Source organism: Pleurodeles waltl, chromosome 8 (assembly GCF_031143425.1).
Source record: "Pleurodeles waltl isolate 20211129_DDA chromosome 8, aPleWal1.hap1.20221129, whole genome shotgun sequence".
Taxonomy (NCBI): domain Eukaryota; kingdom Metazoa; phylum Chordata; class Amphibia; order Caudata; family Salamandridae; genus Pleurodeles; species Pleurodeles waltl.
The window spans coordinates 1,411,105,924-1,411,125,994 of NC_090447.1; positions in this window are offsets into that span (position 1 = coordinate 1,411,105,924).

Sequence of the window (20,071 nt, forward strand, 5' to 3'; positions counted from 1 at the left end):
CCAAGCACCTGCACTTCCAGATCCGCACAGACCCCAGGACCACCCTCAGAGGATCCCTCATTTACCGTCCCCCCGGACCGCGCGCCCTCTTCAGCGACTCCATCACCGACTTCATCTCCCCGCACGCCCTCGCCTCGCCAGACTACATCCTCCTCGGCGACCTCAACTTCCATCTGGAACAGAACAACGACCCCAACACCACCGCCCTGCTCGACAACCTCGCCAACCTCGGCCTCAAGCAACTGGTGAACACCCCAACCCACATCGCCGGACACACGCTTGACCCATCTTCTCCGCCAGCAAACACGTTTCCTTCAGCCACGCCTCCGCTCTACACTGGACCGACCACAGTTGTGTCCACTTCACCTTCCGACGCGAGACCCGCCACCTCCGCACTCAACCCATCCCTCGTCGACAGTGGAACAAAATCCCCGAAGAACAGCTTTTCTCCACGCTCATCGACAACCAACCCACCTTCGCCGCCGACCCCAACGACACAGCCCTCAGCCTCACGAACTGGATCACCAACTGCGCTGACAACCTCGCTCCCCTCAGACGCCTTTCAAGACAGTCCAACACCAAAAAACCTCTCTGGTTCTCTGACACCCTTAAGGAAACAAAGAAAACCTGTCGCGCCCTCGAAAAAGTCTGGCGTAAGGACCACACCGCAGACAACATGACCGCCCTCAAGAACGCTACTCGCGAACACTATCACCTGATCCGCGCAGCCAAAAGGAATTTCTTCACAGACAGACTGGGCAAAAACAGCCACAACAGCAGAGAACTCTTCAGCATCGTAAAAGAGTTCTCCAACCCCAACGCCAACGCCATCACGCCCTCTCAAGACCTTTGCATCTCCCTCGCCACCTTCTTCCATCGTAAGATTACCGACCTACACGACAGCTTCGGACACCAGGCCCAGCCGACCAACACTGAACCCACACCCCCAGCCATCACCCTCAACGCCTGGACCCACATCAGCACAGAAGAGACCAAAACCACCATGAACTCAATCCACTCAGGTGCCCCCTCGGACACCTGCCCACACTTCATCTTCAATAAAGCTGACAACATCATCGCCCTGCACCTCCAGGCCATCATCAACTCCTCGTTTTCATCTGCTACCTTCCCCGAAAGCTGGAAACACGCTGAAGTCAACGCCCTACTGAAGAAACCTACGGCTGACCCAAGCGACCTGAAGAACTTCCGCCCCATCTCGCTCCTCCCCTTCCCTGCCAAAGTCATAGAGAAGACCGTCAACAAGCAGCTTACCAACTTCCTTGAAGACAACAACCTTCTCGACCCCTCTCAATCCGGATTCCGAGCCAACCACAGCACTGAAACCGCCCTCATCTCAGTCACAGACGACATCAGAACCCTGATGGACAACGGTGAAACAGTCGCCCTCATCCTCCTCTCGGCTGCCTTCGACACCGTCTGTCACCGCACCCTAATAACCCGCCTCCGCTCCACCGGGATCCAAGGCCAGGCCCTGGACTGGATCGCCTCCTTCCTCTCCAACCACTCTCAGAGAGTCTACCTCCCACCTTTCCGCTCTGACCCCACCGAGATCATCTGCGGCGTCCCACAAGGCTCCTCGCTCAGCCCGACACTCTTCAATGTCTACATGAGCCCCCTCGCCGACATCGTACGCAAGCACATCATCATCATCACCTCCTACGCCGACGACACTCAACTGATACTCTCTCTCACCAAGGACCCCACCAGCGCAAAGACCAACCTGCAAGATGGAATGAAGGACGTCGCAGATTGGATGAGACTCAGCCGTCTGAAACTGAACTCAGACAAAACAGAAGTCCTCATCCTCGGTAACACCCCGACCGCCTAGGACGACTCCTGGTGCCCCATGGCCCTTGGCACCGCACCAACCCCCTCAGACCACGCATGCAACCTCGGCTTCATCTTGGACCCACTTCTCACCAATGCCAAACAAGTCAACGCCGTGTCCTCCTCCTGCTTCCTCACCCTCCGCATGCTCCGGAAGATCTTCCGCTGGATCCCCACCGACACCAGAAAGACCGTGACCCACGCCCTCGTCAGGAGCCGCCTGGACTACGGCAACACCCTTTATCATGGGACCACCGCAAAACTCCAGAAACATCTGCAACTAATTCAAAACGCCTCCGCCCGTCTCATCCTCGACATACCCCGCAACAGCCACATCTCCGCCCACCTGAGACACCTGCAGTGGCTTCCCGTCAGCAAAAGGATCACCTTCCGTCTCCTCACCCACGCACACAAAGCCCTCCACAACAAGGGACCAGAATACCTCAACCGCCGCCTCAGCTTCTACGCTCCCACCCGTCGTCTCCGCTCCACCAGCCTCGCTCTCGCCGCCGTCCCTCGCATCCGCCGCTCCACGGCGGGTGGGAGGTCCTTCTCCTACCTGGCGGCCAGGACTTGGAACTCCCTCCCCACCATCCTCAGGACCACCCAGGACCACTCCGTATTCAGGAGACTCCTCAAGACCTGGCTCTTTGAGCAGCAGTAACCCCTTTCCCCTAGCGCCTTGAGACCCGCACGGGTGAGTAGCGCGCTTTATAAATGTCAATGATTTGATTTGATTTGATCCCACACCGTGTGACAACTGTCGGCTAACCCTTCCGACCAGCTAGCAGTATCTCACCAGCACCCGAAAGTAGCAGTGATTTGTGGCAGCTGTGCGCATGACATTCTGATTTCTCAGGGAAATCAAGGTGTAACAGATCGTATCATTTTCTCTCAATTACATTCGTCTCAAACATGCAAAGACAAATAGAGGCAGGACTTGGTTCAATGAATTTTATTGCATCAACTGCATCTTAAATAGAAAGGCATGTGCTGTAATAATGAGGATAATGAAACATAATAATAGCAGAATGGTGACAAAGAAAGTGAAACATAGGAACAATCCCACCATAATGTCACAATGCTAACTATTAGAATTCCGACCTATATCACTAAAGTACCATATTACAGCAATGTTGTTTTTTCTTAATCCACCCTTCAGGACCCCTGGGAAGACACCATCCCCCATACCTGAATCTGGAAGTAGTGACAAGGACAGTTGGTCTACCAAAAGTCATCTCCCATGTAGGTGGAAAAGACATCAAGTCTCAGTAGACAGCTGCAATGAAGCAGCATGCAGTGGCAATTTCTTGCTGGAACATCCCTCTAACATATAGGGGCAGAGAGATGTTTTATAATAAAACAGCTGCTCTTCTAAAAAAAAACTGCCCTAACGTAAGAAAACATATGTTTCCATGAAGTGGCAGAGATTGTGGTGTTCCCCTTTATACTGACAACAATATTGTGTACAGCCTTAAGGAAAACAAAGAATGAAATGTCAAGCTAAAAAGAATGAAAACAGTTTCTGGGCTAAAAGTGTATGAGATAAAAGAAATAAGACATCACCGCAGAATGAAGCTTCTGCTTAGAAAATAAAATTAATTATTGCTGGGCTAAATGGTACAAGCTGAAGGCCTATATCTGAAATATCCTGCCCATAAAATGATGCTAAAATAAACTAATCTCACCCTCCCATTGTCAGTTCAAATTATAGAGGTCAGCCTAAGTGTACCCATGTTAACATATAAGCTAAACTATGTACATAAATATCCATGCTGACAAGCAAAACACATTGAAGCAAGCCAAATAAAACAGCTATTTTAGAATTTAGTAATCTGGTCAATAAAAGTTGAATGTCAACATTATATTAAAATTCAATATCATTTTGAGAATTGCTAATAGTATTCCTGACAATTGAATCACGGAAAAATTCCACTTCAGCAAGTGTAAACGTTACCAAATAGGTGCCAAGGAACACTTGTGTTCCAAAGCCTCAGCTCCAGCCAAGGTGGCAGCATTCCATGTAGTGCCAGATGTTGAAGTGCCCAGAACCACTTGATCCACAAAGGGTGTCTCATAGGAGGCTTCCCGTAGCAAATGCACTCTCAAAGAGCATGTCTAGTAATGAGCCCTCACCAAGAATATCAACAGATTAGTGCCCAGTGAAAATAAGCATTGCATAGAAAGACACAGTTGTAGTGCATATATGAAATGGCACCAGAGGCAATGAAACAAGGGGTGCACACAGTTCAGTACCAGTCTAAATGATAGAGACCAGTTGCACTACAGTTCCTCAAGGAGTGGTGCTCCGAAATACTGTATCATGAGTTCACAACACAGTTGTGCTGGTGGAAGCACCATCAATCCTCCTTGTTTGAGACGGGGCAGCCATTGAGTATAAAAGATGGCAACAGCAAAATGCCACTAATTAAAGCAAAAGTAATTGGGAATCCCCCAAAATATAGAGAGGATGGCTGAAGGTATTATGCTAAATATAGATGAAAAGGTGCTCATCAACCCAGAACCAACAGCCTTAAAGAAATGTACAATCCCGGCAGTATTGGACTTGTTGAAAAATTGTCCCATGTGTGGAAAGTTTATATTTAAAGGGACTGTATTTCCACAGATGACCTTGCTACTTGGTGCGCATAGGTCTTGTGGGCAGATGTCAGCGCTACATGTTTCAGGAACAATGGAGCTTTTAGTCTGCATAGCTTTTCAAAATTTACATTAGAAGTAGCAATATGAGGCCAAATGTCTGCTGCTTCTGCGTGCTGCGTGGGGGGAAAAAGGCTGTTACGGCAAGAAGTTACAATTTTGGAGACCAAAACTATGTAGACAATTCCAGTTCACATTCCACAACAGCTCTTGCTATTTAGAGGCATATAACTTCCATTAGAGAGTACCTGGAATGCTGGTCAAATCAAGAGAACAGGAACTTCCTTCAGATAACAACCCAAATTTGCTGCAGAAGCATTACAAGTTTAGTGCAAGAACAGCTGTTTGCAAACCATTGAATGACTCACTGAGGTCTCGCATTCACTGCCACTAAAAAAGATCTCTTTCATGCCATTGAAACATTTGTAAGAGAAAGGTAGCTCCCACACCTCATGAATTCAACTATCTCTCAGTCTTTCATATCTGCCTAAAAGAATATGTTTCAAACAAGATGTGATTTGGAGTGTTGAAACAGGCAGATTGATAGCCCCATGAATTAACCATGAATTAACCATACCGCAGATGGAATTTCTACCCAGCAAAAGGCAACTTTTCAAACTTTTTTGATGTTCTGCATAACATAAGTTGCTTTTTGCTTAGCCATTATTTGTTGCTGTTGCGTCAAATTAAATGTGGTAAACAGGCCTTTTGCTTAACGTATTGCCATGGAAGGCAACCATTTTTCAATGCCTGTGTCCTACCTAACTGAATAATGGATCTAAGTTGACTCTGTCAATGTTGTAACAATGACATATCACTTTGCATAATGTCAATTGCAGAAGAAATTATGTTGTTAAGAATGTACATATGGTCAGACAAGGTGTTTATCCCATTATCTACAATGGCTAATGCTTTCTGTAAGTTTTTCTGGGGACTATTAGAAAATCTTGAAAATCTGTGTTATTTGACAGGAGACTTAGTTTACAGCATCTAGTGAGGAACTTTTTAACCATTGCTGGCATAACTTTCCCACACTGTTTGTTGTCACAATACCCAAATGTTTTGATGACACATACAGAGGGACTGATTTGTTCACTCTAAAACCCGTTGTGGAGTTTACAAAACATGCATGACAACCATTTTTGTCCATTGGCCACAATAACCACCCGCCAGGACTTGAAAGTGTTGTGTTAAATGTACCATTTTGGACCCACCCATTGAGCTGTTCTACAGTTGCTTTAAGGTACTTTTACCATTTGTAAACTTTTGTGGGAGTAGGGATACTGGGCATATTCAATTCTTTAGTTGTTGCCAAGCCTAAACAACTTGTTTACTACACAGTGTCATTTAAAAATATAATTTGTAAAGGTATCAGGCATGCTCTAAATAAAACTTCCCTTCCCAATATTTGCCAATTTTTAGTTCCTGAAACACCCTTTAAGTCAATTGACTTCATCCAATATTCATAACCTTTCATAGCCAATCAGCCAACCAAGAAACAAAAGAATTGGAATTAATCAATTTTGTGTCTGTTAACAGTACACTGTGTATCTCCATTGCAGGCAATTTGAAATAATAGGATGCAACATTTTTAACATTATGCCCAGAAAAATACCTTAAACTTTTCCAGATATGTTTTAGAACTCCCCACTGGTGGGGTAGGATAATGTTGCCATTGTGTATAGTTAAAAACAGTCTTTAGGGTACTTGCTCTATGAATGGAATGATGTCCATAATAATTATAACAGAACATATCACCATCATTTTCTTTTGTTTGGTAAATATCTTCACTTTCAAATATAGTAAAAAAACTCTAGCTCAGAAAGCATAGAATCAACTTTTTTTATATCATAGTCATCAGAAAAATCCTCAGGTGTCATCACATCATTCAATAAAATTTTGCAAACATGTAATTTGATGAACCTCCATCGGACCAAATATATAAAAAGATAATTTATCCCAAACAATCCCATCATGAACTCATATAGCTGAAATGTTCAGCAGGGATAAGTCTCGATGGACCTCATGTGAGGAAAAGTCTGGTTTTAGGACTTCATCCACAAGTTTGACTGCAGAGCATTCAGGAAAGTAATGGCTATATATGAGTAAGAAGAAGACGATGACAATCCCAATCCAAAGGAGGAAGGCAAGTACAGTCAGTAAGAGCCACAGATAGTTCCATGGACAAATAAAGTAGTTAGTTAACCTCTTGGGTGCCTTGGACGAGATGATCTCGTCCAAGGCTACAGTTCCCCTGTGCCTTGGACGAGATCATCTCGTCCTAGGCACAGGGGAACTTGGGGGCGCGCTAGCGCGCCCCCCGTGCACCCCCCCTCCCCCCCCAGGCGGGGATGGAAAGGGAAGACCTTCCCCTTCCACCCCCGCCCCCCCCCACGGCAATCCGATGACGTCAGCGCGCGCACAGCGCGCTGACGTCATCTAGTGTTGCCGGGCGCGCTGGAAGCCATTTGCTTCCAGCGCGTCTACCGAGGAGGATGCAAAAAGTAAGTCCTCTTCGTTTTTGGGGGTCGGGGTGGTGGAAACAGACACGGGGGGAAAGGAAAGGGTTTTTCCTTTCCCCCGGTGCCTGTTTTCATTAGATTCCTGCTCCACGATCGCGGGCAGAGCCCGCGATCTTGGAGCAGGAATCTCCACTAGCCACCAGGGATTTACTGTTTTCAATATTTTGGGGGCGACCCCTTGGGCAAGGGTCGCCCCCCCCCGGGGGCAATTATTTTTAGTATTTCGCCCCCCCCCTGGGGGCAGATCCGCCGTTTTTTTGGCGGATCTGCCCCCAGGGGGGGGGGCGAAAACCACTAGACACCAGGGATAGTTATATTTTGCCATTATTTTGGGGGCGACCCCTTGGGCAAGGGTCGCCCCCCCCGGGGGCAATTTTTATTTGTATTTCGCCCCCCCCTGGGGGCAGATCCGCCGATTTTTCAGCGGATCTGCCCCCAGGGGGGGGCGAAAACCACTAGACACCAGGGAAAATTTATTATATTGATTATTTTGGGGGCGACCCCTTGGGCAAGGGTCTCCCTCCCCCGGGGGCATTTTTTTATTGTATTTCGCCCCCCCCTGGGGGCAGATCTGCCGATTTTTCGGCGGATCTGCCCCCAGGGGGGGGCGAAAACCACTAGACACCAGGGATATAGTATTTTATGTTTATTTTGGGGACGACCCCCTTGGGCAAGGGTCGCCCCACCCCGGGGGCAATTTTTTTTTGTATTTCGCCCCCCCCTGGGGCAGATCCGCCGAATTTTCGGCGGATCTGCCCCCGGGGGGGGCGAAAACCACTAGACACCAGGGATTTTATATTTTGTGTATATTTTGGGGGCGACCCCTTGGTCCAGGGTGGCCCCCGGGCAATTTTTATTTGTATTTAGCCAACCCCCCCCCCGGGGGGCAGATCCGCTGATTTTTTGGCGGATCTGCCCCCGAGGGGGGTTGAAAACCACTAGACACCAGGGATTTATTTTTATTGTAAAGTTTTTTTGGGGGGGCGACCCTTTGGGCAAGGGGCGTTCCACTGGGGGACAAATTTTTTAGTATTTGCCCCCCCCTCCCCCCCCGGGGACAGATTGCCAATTTTTGGGCTGATCTGCCGCCGGGGGGGGGCGGGGGGGCAAAATCCACTAGACACCAGGGATTTTGTTTTTGTTGTTTATTTTGGGGGCAACCCCTTGGGCAAGGGTCTCTCCCCTGGGGAGTTTTTTTTTCTGTTTCGGCCCCCCCGATGGCAGACCAGTCATTTTTTGGACGATCTGGCCCCGGGGGGGTGGAAGCACACTAGGCGCCAGGGATTGTGTGGTGTGTGTGTAATTTTGTAGGCCCATCTGCCCCCAAGGAGGGCAGAAACCACCAATACGGCATGGATTTTTTTGTTTTGTGCTGGGGGTGCCCCCTTTGGGAAGGGTTGCACCCTAAAAGGGGGCACAGAGGTGTTGCCCATTTCGGCTAATTTTTTTACGCCCATCTACCCCCGAGGGGGGGCAGGATCCACTTAGGTACCAGGGACAACTTCTAAGTTCTTGGTGGTGGGGTGTTTGTCAACTGGCAAAGTATTTGTATTTGTGATTATAACAATTTATTTCTTCTTTTTCTTCTAGTTCAACGCTTTTGCTTCCTTTGCTGTGGATCTTAGCGGTTTTGGCAGTAGTTGTCCAGGGTTTGCATAGCTGCATGTTTTAGGTAAGTGAAAGCAATTTACTCCAAAGGAGTATTGTTGACATGCATGAATGACATGTTTGTAGGTGGTGTACTAAATGCAGTATTGTGTGTTTGACATTGTCCTTAGATTTGAGCACAGTGATGTTTGTGTTGTCATATGTCTAATTTGCTTTTTTCTTTTTTCTTTTTAGTGGGATATCATTGGTGATTGCTGTGTCTGTGCAGAGTAGTTGCTTGGTGAGTAGCTATTTCAGGCAACTGAGTGGTATAGTTTTTTGTAGTACATAACTCTTAGTGACAAAGCTACACTTTGTTTATTACTTATTTTAGTGCTAGTTGTTGTTGGCAATCCATTTGTTGTTAGGATCATGGCTAGCCGCAAAGTGACCGCTCAGCAGGTTCTTCGCATGCTCTTTGAGTCGTCTTCAGACCATGATTACGACACTGACTCTGCATCTGAGGCAGAGGAGGAAGCAGGAGATTCTGGAAGTGAGTTTTCTGTCCAAGAGTATTCTTCTGATGAGGAAGCTACTCTCAGTGCAGATGAAGGGCCTGAGTTAGAGGAGGACATTGATGTGCCAAGAGTGCAGCAGCCTGGGGCTGAAGGGTTTCCCATTAGAAGACCTGACACCTGGATTGCCCCAAACATGGAGCAGCCACAGTTACCTGCATTTACTAGTCTCCCAGGGTGTAGAGTTAATACGGAAAACTTTCTGCCTGTCCATTTCTTTCACTTGTTTATGGACGATGTATTTTTGGAAGAGATTGTGGAGCAGACAAATGTGTATGCAGAGCAATATTTGCGGGACAACGCTGCCAGACTTAAGCCTCAGTCTAGAGCTACTCATTGGGTTCCCACATATCTGGAAGAGATGAAAAGGTTTTTAGGTTTGTCTTTTTTGATGGGGTTGATCAGGAAGCCGTCACTGGCTTCTTATTGGTCTACTAGTCCCTTGATGGCAACTGCTATATTTCCTGCAACTATGACACGTAATCGGTATTTGCTTCTTCTTCGTATGCTGCATTTTGTAGACAATGCTTTAGCCTTGCCACGAGATCACCCTGATTGTGACCGCCTTTTTAAGATTAGGCCTGTCCTTGATCATTTTGTGGATCGGTTTTCAGAGGTCTATGTTCCAGGCAAAGAGATAAGTGTGGACGAGTCTTTGGTCCTTTTCAAGGGGCGTTTAGTTTTTAAGCAGTACATCCCTAGTAAGAGGGCACGGTATGGGATTAAATTGTATCTGCTGTCAGAAAGCAGTACAGGATATGTTTATAATTTCCGGGTCTACACTGGTAGGGATTCCAGTATTGACCCTCCTGGTTGTCCGGCCACTTTTGGAGTTAGCGAAAAAATTGTGTGGGAACTTGCTAGACGGCTGTTTAACAAAGGTCACCATTTGTACGTAGATAATTTCTACACTGGAGTGCAGTTGTTCAAGGAGTTGTTTAGGGTGGACACTGTTGCTTGTGGCACAATCCGTTCTAACCGCAAAGGCTATCCAAGGGAGCTTGTCTGTAAAAAACTTGAGAGGGGACAGTGCAGTGCCTTGCGGAATAATGAGCTGTTAGCTATGAAATTTTCAGACAGGAGGGATGTGTACATGCTATCGACCATCCATGATGAGAGTACTTCCCCTGTGGCTGTTTGAGGTCAGGTTGCGGAAGTGCGCAAACCTGCGTGCATTTTGGACTACAATAGGCACATGGGTGGTGTTGATAGAGTAGATCAGAGGTTGGAACCTTACACTGCTCTTCGTAAGTCGTATGTGTGGTATAAAAAGTTGGCCCTACATTTATTTCATTTGGCAACTTTTAATGCCTTTATTGTATACAAGGATTGTTCACCTGAGTCAAGGATGACTTTTGTTAAATTTCAGGAGTCGGTGATAGAAAGCCTTATTGTGGTGGAACCGGCAAGAGTTCCTAGAGTAGAAGTGGTGGAGGATGTGGCTAGATTGAAAGATCGGCACTTTCCAGATCACATTCCTCCCACTCCCAAAAAAGACATGCCCACAAAGAAATGTAGAGTATGTGCCCGGAGATCAAACCGGAGGGAGAGCCGGATGTACTGTCCCGAATTCCCTTCAAAGCCTGGGCTGTGTGTGCCCAGCTGTTTTAGAAGTTACCACACAAGGAAAAACTTTTGGGAAATACCGTGAGCGTAAGCTGTCTGTTTTATATTTTCATATGTTTCACGGTTGGCATCTGTCGTGTATTTAGTTTGAGGTTTTGTGTTTGTAGTTTTGTGCCTATTTTATAATTAGTAGTTTATTTGTTGTTTATAAATAAAAAAAAGTGATTGCGGTGTGCGTGGGGTGGCGCTTGGCTGGCGGTGTGCGTGGGGTGGCGCTTGGCTGGCGGTGTGCGTGGGGTGGCGCTTGGCTGGCGGTGTGCGTGGGGTGGCGCTTGGCTGGCGGTGTGCGTGGGGTGGCGCTTGGCTGGCGGTGTGCATGGGGTGGCGCTTGGCTGGCGGTGTGCGTGGGGTGGCGCTTGGCTGGCGGTGTGCGTGGGGTGGCGCTTGGCTGGCGGTGTGAATGGTCTTGTGCGTGTCATGTATGAAAGGTGTGTGAATGGACTGTAAAGCGGTTGGTGCCTTGTCGCGGCTTTACAGCTCACGAGCTGTGAGTCATTGGTTCACTTTTTTGCCTTTCAGTTATTAGCAGTGCATTTCATTTTTGTGAAATCTCTTGTTAATAAAATTTGATCCACTGAACCATCACTCACCCTCGTGCCAAATCCAACCAGTATGTGTTGTAAAAAATGACAAAACCTGCTCCGCTGTAATCAGGCATCGCAGCACACCTGTGACACGCTAGGTGCCTCGGGTGGGACCCCGATGATGAAGCATGCCACCAACTTGGTTGGTGGGTGAGGGGTCTTCTTCACATAACCTAAGTGTGTTTCTTTTCACTATTTTAGTGTTTGGCACATCACGGACGTATGTGCACACATCAAAATGATATATTGCAAAAATACCTATCCCTTCTATCTCTTCAGGTTTTGGGCCTTATTCTGTTGCAGGCACCTGGCCCACCCACACAAGTGAGGTATCATTTTTATCGGGAGACTTGGGGGAATGCTGGGTGGAAGGAAATTTGTGGCTCCTCTCAGATTCCAGAACTTTCTGCCACAGAAATGAGAGGAAAAAGTGTTTTTTTGGCCAAATTTTGAGGTTTGCAAAGGATTCTGGGTAACAGAACCTGGTCCGAGCCCCGCAAGTCACCCCTCCTTGGATTCCCCTAGGTCTCTAGTTTTCAGAAATGCACAGGTTTGGTAGGTTTCCCTAGGTGCCGGCTGAGCTACAGGCCAAAATCCACAGGTAGGCACTGTTTTCTTCCAAAATTTTGGTTGTGTCCACGTTGCGCTTTGGGGCGTTTCCTGTCGCGGGCGCTAGGCCTACCCACGCAAGTGAGGTATCATTTTTATCGGGAGACGTGGGGGAACGCTGGGTGGAAGGAAATTTGTGGCTCCTCTCAGATTCCAGAACTTTCTGCCACAGAAATGTGAGGAACATTTGTTTTTTTAGCCAAATTTTGAGGTTTGCAAAGGATTCTGGGTAACAGAACCTGGTCCGAGCCCCGCAAGTCACCCCTCCTTGGATTCCCCTAGGTCTCTAGTTTTCAGAAATGCACAGGTTTGGTAGGTTTCCCTAGGTGGCGGCTGAGCTAGAGGCCAAAATCTACAGGTAGTCATTTTGCTAAAAACAGCTCTGTTTTCAGTGATATGTCCACGTTGTGTTTTGGGGCATATCCTGTCGCGGGCGCTAGGCCTACCCACACAAGTGAGGTATCATTTTTATCGGGAGACGTGGGGGAACGCTGGGTGGAAGGAAATTTGTGGCTCCTCTCAGATTACAGAACTTTCTGCCACAGAAATGTGAGGAACATGTGTTTTTTAGCCACATTTCGAGGTTTGCAAAGGATTCTGGGTAACAGAACCTGGTCCGAGCCACACAAGTCACCCCTCCTTGGATTCCCCTAGGTCTCTAGTTTTCAGAAATGCACAGGTTTGGTAGGTTTCCCTAGGTGGCGGCTGAGCTAGAGGCCAAAATCTACAGGTAGTCACTTTGATAAAAACAGCTCTGTTTTCTGTGATATGTCCACGTTGTGTTTTGGGGCATATCCTGTCGCGGGCGCTAGGCCTACCCACACAAGCGAGGTATCATTTTTATCAGGAGACGTGGGGGAACGCTGGGTGGAAGGAAATTTGTGGCTCCTCTCAGATTCCAGAACTTTCTGCCACAGAAATGTGAGGAACATGTGTTTTTTTAGCCAAATTTTGAGGTTTGCAAAGGATTCTGGGTAACAGAACCTGGTCCGAGCCACACAAGTCACCCCTCCTTGGATTCCCCTAGGTCTCTAGTTTTCAGAAATGCACAGGTTTGGTAGGTTTCCCTAGGTGGCGGCTGAGCTAGAGGCCAAAATCTACAGGTAGTCACTTTGCTAAAAACAGCTCTGTTTTCTGTGATATGTCCACGTTGTGTTTAGCGGCATATCCTGTCGCGGGCGCTAGGCCTACCCACACAAGTGAGGTATCATTTTTATCGGGAGACGTGAGGGAACGCTGGGTGGAAGGAAATTTGTGTCTCCTCTCAGATTCCAGAACTTTCTGCCACAGAAATGTGAGGAACATGTGTTTTTTTAGCCAAATTTTGAGGTTTGCAAAGGATTCTGGGTAACAGAACCTGGTCCGAGCCACACAAGTCACCCCTCCTTGGATTCCCCTAGGTCTCTAGTTTTCAGAAATGCACAGGTTTGGTAGGTTTCCCTAGGTGGCGGCTGAGCTAGAGGCCAAAATCTACAGGTAGTCACTTTGCTAAAAACAGCTCCGTTTTCTGTGATATGTCCACGTTGTGTTTTGGGGCATATCCTGTCGCGGGCGCTAGGCCTACCCACACAAGTGAGGTATCATTTTTATCGGGAGACGTGGGGGAACGCTGGGTGGAAGGAAATTTGTGTCTCCTCTCAGATTCCAGAACTTTCTGCCACAGAAATGTGAGGAACATGTGTTTTTTTAGCCAAATTTTGAGGTTTGCAAAGGATTCTGGGTAACAGAACCTGGTCCGAGCCACACAAGTCACCCCTCCTTGGATTCCCCTAGGTCTTTAGTTTTCAGAAATGCATAGGTTTGGTAGGTTTCCCTAGGTGGCGGCTGAGCTAGAGGCCAAAATCTACAGGTAGTCACTTTGCTAAAAACAGCTCTGTTTTCTGTGATGTGTCCACGTTGTGTTTTGGGGCATATCCTGTCGCGGGCGCTAGGCCTACCCACACAAGTGAGGTATCATTTTTATCGGGAGACGTGGGGGAACGCTGGGTGGAAGGAAATTTGTGGCTCCTCTCAGATTCCAGAACTTTCTGCCACAGAAATGTGAGGAACATGTGTTTTTTTAGCCAAATTTTGAGGTTTGCAAAGGATTCTGGGTAACAGAACCTGGTCCGAGCCACACAAGTCACCCCTCCTTGGATTCCCCTAGGTCTCTAGATTTCAGAAATGCACAGGTTTGGTAGGTTTCCCTAGGTGGCGGCTGAGCTAGAGGCCAAAATCTACAGGTAGTCACTTTGCTAAAAACAGCTCTGTTTTCAGTGATATGTCCACGTTGTGTTTTGGGGCATATCCTGTCGCGGGCGCTAGGCCTACCCACACAAGTGAGGTATCATTTTTATCGGGAGACGTGGGGGAACGCTGGGTGGAAGGAAATTTGTGGCTCCTCTCAGATTCCAGAACTTTCTGCCACAGAAATGTGAGGAACATGTGTTTTTTAAGCCAAATTTTGAGGTTTGCAAAGGATTCTGGGTAACAGAACCTGGTCCGAGCCACACAAGTCACCCCTCCTTGGATTCCCCTAGGTCTCTAGTTTTCAGAAATGCACAGGTTTGGTAGGTTTCCCTAGGTGGCGGCTGAGCTAGAGGCCAAAATCTACAGGTAGTCCCTTTGCTAAAAACAGCTCTGTTTTCTGTGATATGTCCACGTTGTGTTTTGGGGCATATCCTGTCGCGGGCGCTAGGCCTACCCACACAAGTGAGGTATCATTTTTATCGGGAGACGTGGGGGAACGCTGGGTGGAAGGAAATTTGTGGCTCCTCTCAGATTCCAGAACTTTCTGCCACAGAAATGTGAGGAACATGTGTTTTTTTAGCCAAATTTTGAGGTTTGCAAAGGATTCTGGGTAACAGAACCTGGTCCGAGCCACACAAGTCACCCCTCCTTGGATTCCCCTAGGTCTCTAGTTTTCAGAAATGCACAGGTTTGGTAGGTTTCCCTAGGTGGCGGCTGAGCTAGAGGCCAAAATCTACAGGTAGTCACTTTGCTAAAAACAGCTCTGTTTTCTGTGATATGTCCACGTTGTGTTTAGGGGCATATCCTGTCGCGGGCGCTAGGCCTACCCACACAAGTGAGGTATCATTTTTATCGGGAGACGTGGGGGAATGCTGGGTGGAAGGAAATTTGTGTCTCCTCTCAGATTCCAGAACTTTCTGCCACAGAAATGTGAGGAACATGTGTTTTTTAAGCCAAATTTTGAGGTTTGCAAAGGATTCTGGGTAACAGAACCTGGTCCGAGCCACACAAGTCACCCCTCCTTGGATTCCCCTAGGTCTCTAGTTTTCAGAAATGCACAGGTTTGGTAGGTTTCCCTAGGTGGCGGCTGAGCTAGAGGCCAAAATCTACAGGTAGTCACTTTGCTAAAAACAGCTCTGTTTTCTGTGATATGTCCACTTTGGGTTTTGGGGCATATCCTGTCGCGGGCGCTAGGCCTACCCACACAAGTGAGGTATCATTTTTATCGGGAGACGTGGGGGAACGCTGGGTGGAAGGAAATTTTTGGCTCCTCTCAGATTCCAGAACTTTCTGCCACAGAAATGTGAGGAACATGTGTTTTTTTAGCCAAATTTTGAGGTTTGCAAAGGATTCTGGGTAACAGAACCTGGTCCGAGCCACACAAGTCACCCCTCCTTGGATTCCCCTAGGTCTCTAGTTTTCAGAAATGCACAGGTTTGGTAGGTTTCCCTAGGTGGCGGCTGAGCTAGAGGCCAAAATCTACAGGTAATCACTTTGCTAAAAACAGCTCTGTTTTCTGTGATATGTCCACGTTGTGTTTTGGGGCATATCCTGTCGCGGGCGCTAGGCCTACCCACACAAGTGAGGTATCATTTTTATCGGGAGACGTGGGGGAACGCTGGGTGGAAGGAAATTTGTGGCTCCTCTCAGATTCCAGAACTTTCTGCCACAGAAATGTGAGGAACATGTGTTTTTTTAGCCAAATTTTGAGGTTTGCAAAGGATTCTGGGTAACAGAACCTGGTCCAAGCCACACAAGTCACCCCTCCTTGGATTCCCCTAGGTCTCTAGTTTTCAGAAATGCACAGGTTTGGTAGGTTTCCCTAGGTGGCGGCTGAGCTAGAGGCCAAAATCTACAGGTAGTCACTTTGCTAAAAACAGCTCTGTTTTCTGTGATATGTCCACGTTGTGTTTAGGGGCATATCCTGTCGCGGGCGCTAGGCCTACCCACACAAGTGAGGTATCATTTTTATCGGGAGACGTGGGGGAACGCTGGGTGGAAGGAAATTTGTGTCTCCTCTCAGATTCCAGAACTTTCTGCCACAGAAATGTGAGGAACATGTGTTTTTTTAGCCAAATTTTGAGGTTTGCAAAGGATTCTGGGTAACAGAACCTGGTCCGAGCCACACAAGTCACCCCTCCTTGGATTCCCCTAGGTCTCTAGTTTTCAGAAATGCACAGGTTTGGTAGGTTTCCCTAGGTGGCGGCTGAGCTAGAGGCCAAAATCTACAGGTAGTCACTTTGCTAAAAACAGCTCTGTTTTCTGTGATATGTCCACTTTGTGTTTTGGGGCATATCCTGTCGCGGGCGCTAGGCCTACCCACACAAGTGAGGTATCATTTCTATCGGGAGACGTGGGGGAACGCTGGGTGGAAGGAAATTTTTGGCTCCTCTCAGATTCCAGAACTTTCTGCCACAGAAATGTGAGGAACATGTGTTTTTTTAGCCAAATTTTGAGGTTTGCAAAGGATTCTGGGTAACAGAACCTGGTCCGAGCCACACAAGTCACCCCTCCTTGGATTCCCCTAGGTCTCTAGTTTTCAGAAATGCACAGGTTTGGTAGGTTTCCCTAGGTGGCGGCTGAGCTAGAGGCCAAAATCTACAGGTAGTCACTTTGCTAAAAACAGCTCTGTTTTCTGTGATATGTCCACGTTGTGTTTTGGGGCATATCCTGTCGCGGGCGCTAGGCCTACCCACACAAGTGAGGTATCATTTTTATCGGGAGACGTGGGGGAACGCTGGGTGGAAGGAAATTTGTGGCTCCTCTCAGATTCCAGAACTTTCTGCCACAGAAATGTGAGGAACATGTGTTTTTTTAGCCAAATTTTGAGGTTTGCAAAGGATTCTGGGTAACAGAACCTGGTCCGAGCCACACAAGTCACCCCTCCTTGGATTCCCCTAGGTCTCTAGTTTTCAGAAATGCACAGGTTTGGTAGGTTTCCCTAGGTGGCGGCTGAGCTAGAGGCCAAAATCTACAAGTAGTCACTTTGCTAAAAACAGCTCTGTTTTCTGTGATGTGTCCACGTTGTGTTTTGGGGCATATCCTGTCGCGGGCGCTAGGCCTACCCACACAAGTGAGGTATCATTTTTATCGGGAGACATGGGGGAACGCTGGGTGGAAGGAAATTTGTGTCTCCTCTCAGATTCCAGAACTTTCTGCTACAGAAATGTGAGGAACATGTGTTTTTTTAGCCAAATTTTGAGGTTTGCAAAGGATTCTGGGTAACAGAACCTGGTCCGAGCCACACAAGTCACCCCTCCTTGGATTCCCCTAGGTCTCTAGATTTCAGTAATGCACAGGTTTGGTAGGTTTCCCTAGGTGGCGGCTGAGCTAGAGGCCAAAATCTACAGGTAGTCACTTTGCTAAAAACAGCTCTGTTTTCAGTGATATGTCCACGTTGTGTTTTGGGGCATATCCTGTCGCGGGCGCTAGGCCTACCCACACAAGTGAGGTATCATTTTTATCGGGAGACGTGGGGGAACGCTGGGTGGAAGGAAATTTGTGGCTCCTCTCAGATTCCAGAACTTTCTGCCACAGAAATGTGAGGAACATGTGTTTTTTAAGCCAAATTTTGAGGTTTGCAAAGGATTCTGGGTAACAGAACCTGGTCCGAGCCACACAAGTCACCCCTCCTTGGATTCCCCTAGGTCTCTAGTTTTCAGAAATGCACAGGTTTGGTAGGTTTCCCTAGGTGGCGGCTGAGCTAGAGGCCAAAATCTACAGGTAGTCCCTTTGCTAAAAACAGCTCTGTTTTCTGTGATATGTCCACGTTGTGTTTTGGGGCATATCCTGTCGCGGGCGCTAGGCCTACCCACACAAGTGAGGTATCATTTTTATCGGGAGACGTGGGGGAACGCTGGGTGGAAGGAAATTTGTGGCTCCTCTCAGATTCCAGAACTTTCTGCCACAGAAATGTGAGGAACATGTGTTTTTTTAGCCAAATTTTGAGGTTTGCAAAGGATTCTGGGTAACAGAACCTGGTCCGAGCCACACAAGTCACCCCTCCTTGGATTCCCCTAGGTCTCTAGATTTCAGAAATGCACAGGTTTGGTAGGTTTCCCTAGGTGGCGGCTGAGCTAAAGGCCAAAATCTACAGGTAGTCACTTTGCTAAAAACAGCTCTGTTTTCTGTGATATGTCCACGTTGTGTTTTGGGGCATATCCTGTCGCGGGCGCTAGGCCTACCCACACAAGTGAGGTATCATTTTTATCGGGAGACGTGGGGGAACACTGGGTGGAAGGAAATTTGTGGCTCCTCTCAGATTCCAGAACTTTCTGCCACAGAAATGTGAGGAACATGTGTTTTTTTAGCCAAATTTTGAGGTTTGCAAAGGATTCTGGGTAACAGAACCTGGTCCAAGCCACACAAGTCACCCCTCCTTGGATTCCCCTAGGTCTCTAGTTTTCAGAAATGCACAGGTTTGGTAGGTTTCCCTAGGTGGCGGCTGAGCTAGAGGCCAAAATCTACAGGTAGTCACTTTGCTAAAAACAGCTCTGTTTTCTGTGATATGTCCACGTTGTGTTTAGGGGCATATCCTGTCGCGGGCGCTAGGCCTACCCACACAAGTGAGGTATCATTTTTATCGGGAGACGTGGGGGAACGCTGGGTGGAAGGAAATTTGTGTCTCCTCTCAGATTCCAGAACTTTCTGCCACAGAAATGTGAGGAACATGTGTTTTTTTAGCCAAATTTTGAGGTTTGCAAAGGATTCTGGGTAACAGAACCTGGTCCGAGCCACACAAGTCACCCCTCCTTGGATTCCCCTAGGTCTCTAGTTTTCAGAAATGCACAGGTTTGGTAGGTTTCCCTAGGTGGCGGCTGAGCTAGAGGCCAAAATCTACAGGTAGTCACTTTGCTAAAAACAGCTCTGTTTTCTGTGATATGTCCACTTTGTGTTTTGGGGCATATCCTGTCGCGGGCGCTAGGCCTACCCACACAAGTGAGGTATCATTTCTATCGGGAGACGTGGGGGAACGCTGGGTGGAAGGAAATTTTTGGCTCCTCTCAGATTCCAGAACTTTCTGCCACAGAAATGTGAGGAACATGTGTTTTTTTAGCCAAATTTTGAGGTTTGCAAAGGATTCTGGGTAACAGAACCTGGTCCGAGCCACACAAGTCACCCCTCCTTGGATTCCCCTAGGTCTCTAGTTTTCAGAAATGCACAGGTTTGGTAGGTTTCCCTAGGTGGCGGCTGAGCTAGAGGCCAAAATCTACAGGTAGTCACTTTGCTAAAAACAGCTCTGTTTTCTGTGATATGTCCACGTTGTGTTTTGGGGCATATCCTGTCGCGGGCGCTAGGCCTACCCACACAAGTGAGGTATCATTTTTATCGGGAGACGTGGGGGAACGCTGGGTGGAAGGAAATTTGTGGCTCCTCTCAGATTCCAGAACTTTCTGCCACAGAAATGTGAGGAACATGTGTTTTTTTAGCCAAATTTTGAGGTTTGCAAAGGATTCTGGGTAACAGAACCTGGTCCGAGCCACACAAGTCACCCCTCCTTGGATTCCCCTAGGTCTCTAGTTTTCAGAAATGCACAGGTTTGGTAGGTTTCCCTAGGTGGCGGCTGAGCTAGAGGCCAAAATCTACAAGTAGTCACTTTGCTAAAAACAGCTCTGTTTTCTGTGATGTGTCCACGTTGTGTTTTGGGGCATATCCTGTCGCGGGCGCTAGGCCTACCCACACAAGTGAGGTATCATTTTTATCGGGAGACATGGGGGAACGCTGGGTGGAAGGAAATTTGTGTCTCCTCTCAGATTCCAGAACTTTCTGCCACAGAAATGTGAGGAACATGTGTTTTTTTAGCCAAATTTTGAGGTTTGCAAAGGATTCTGGG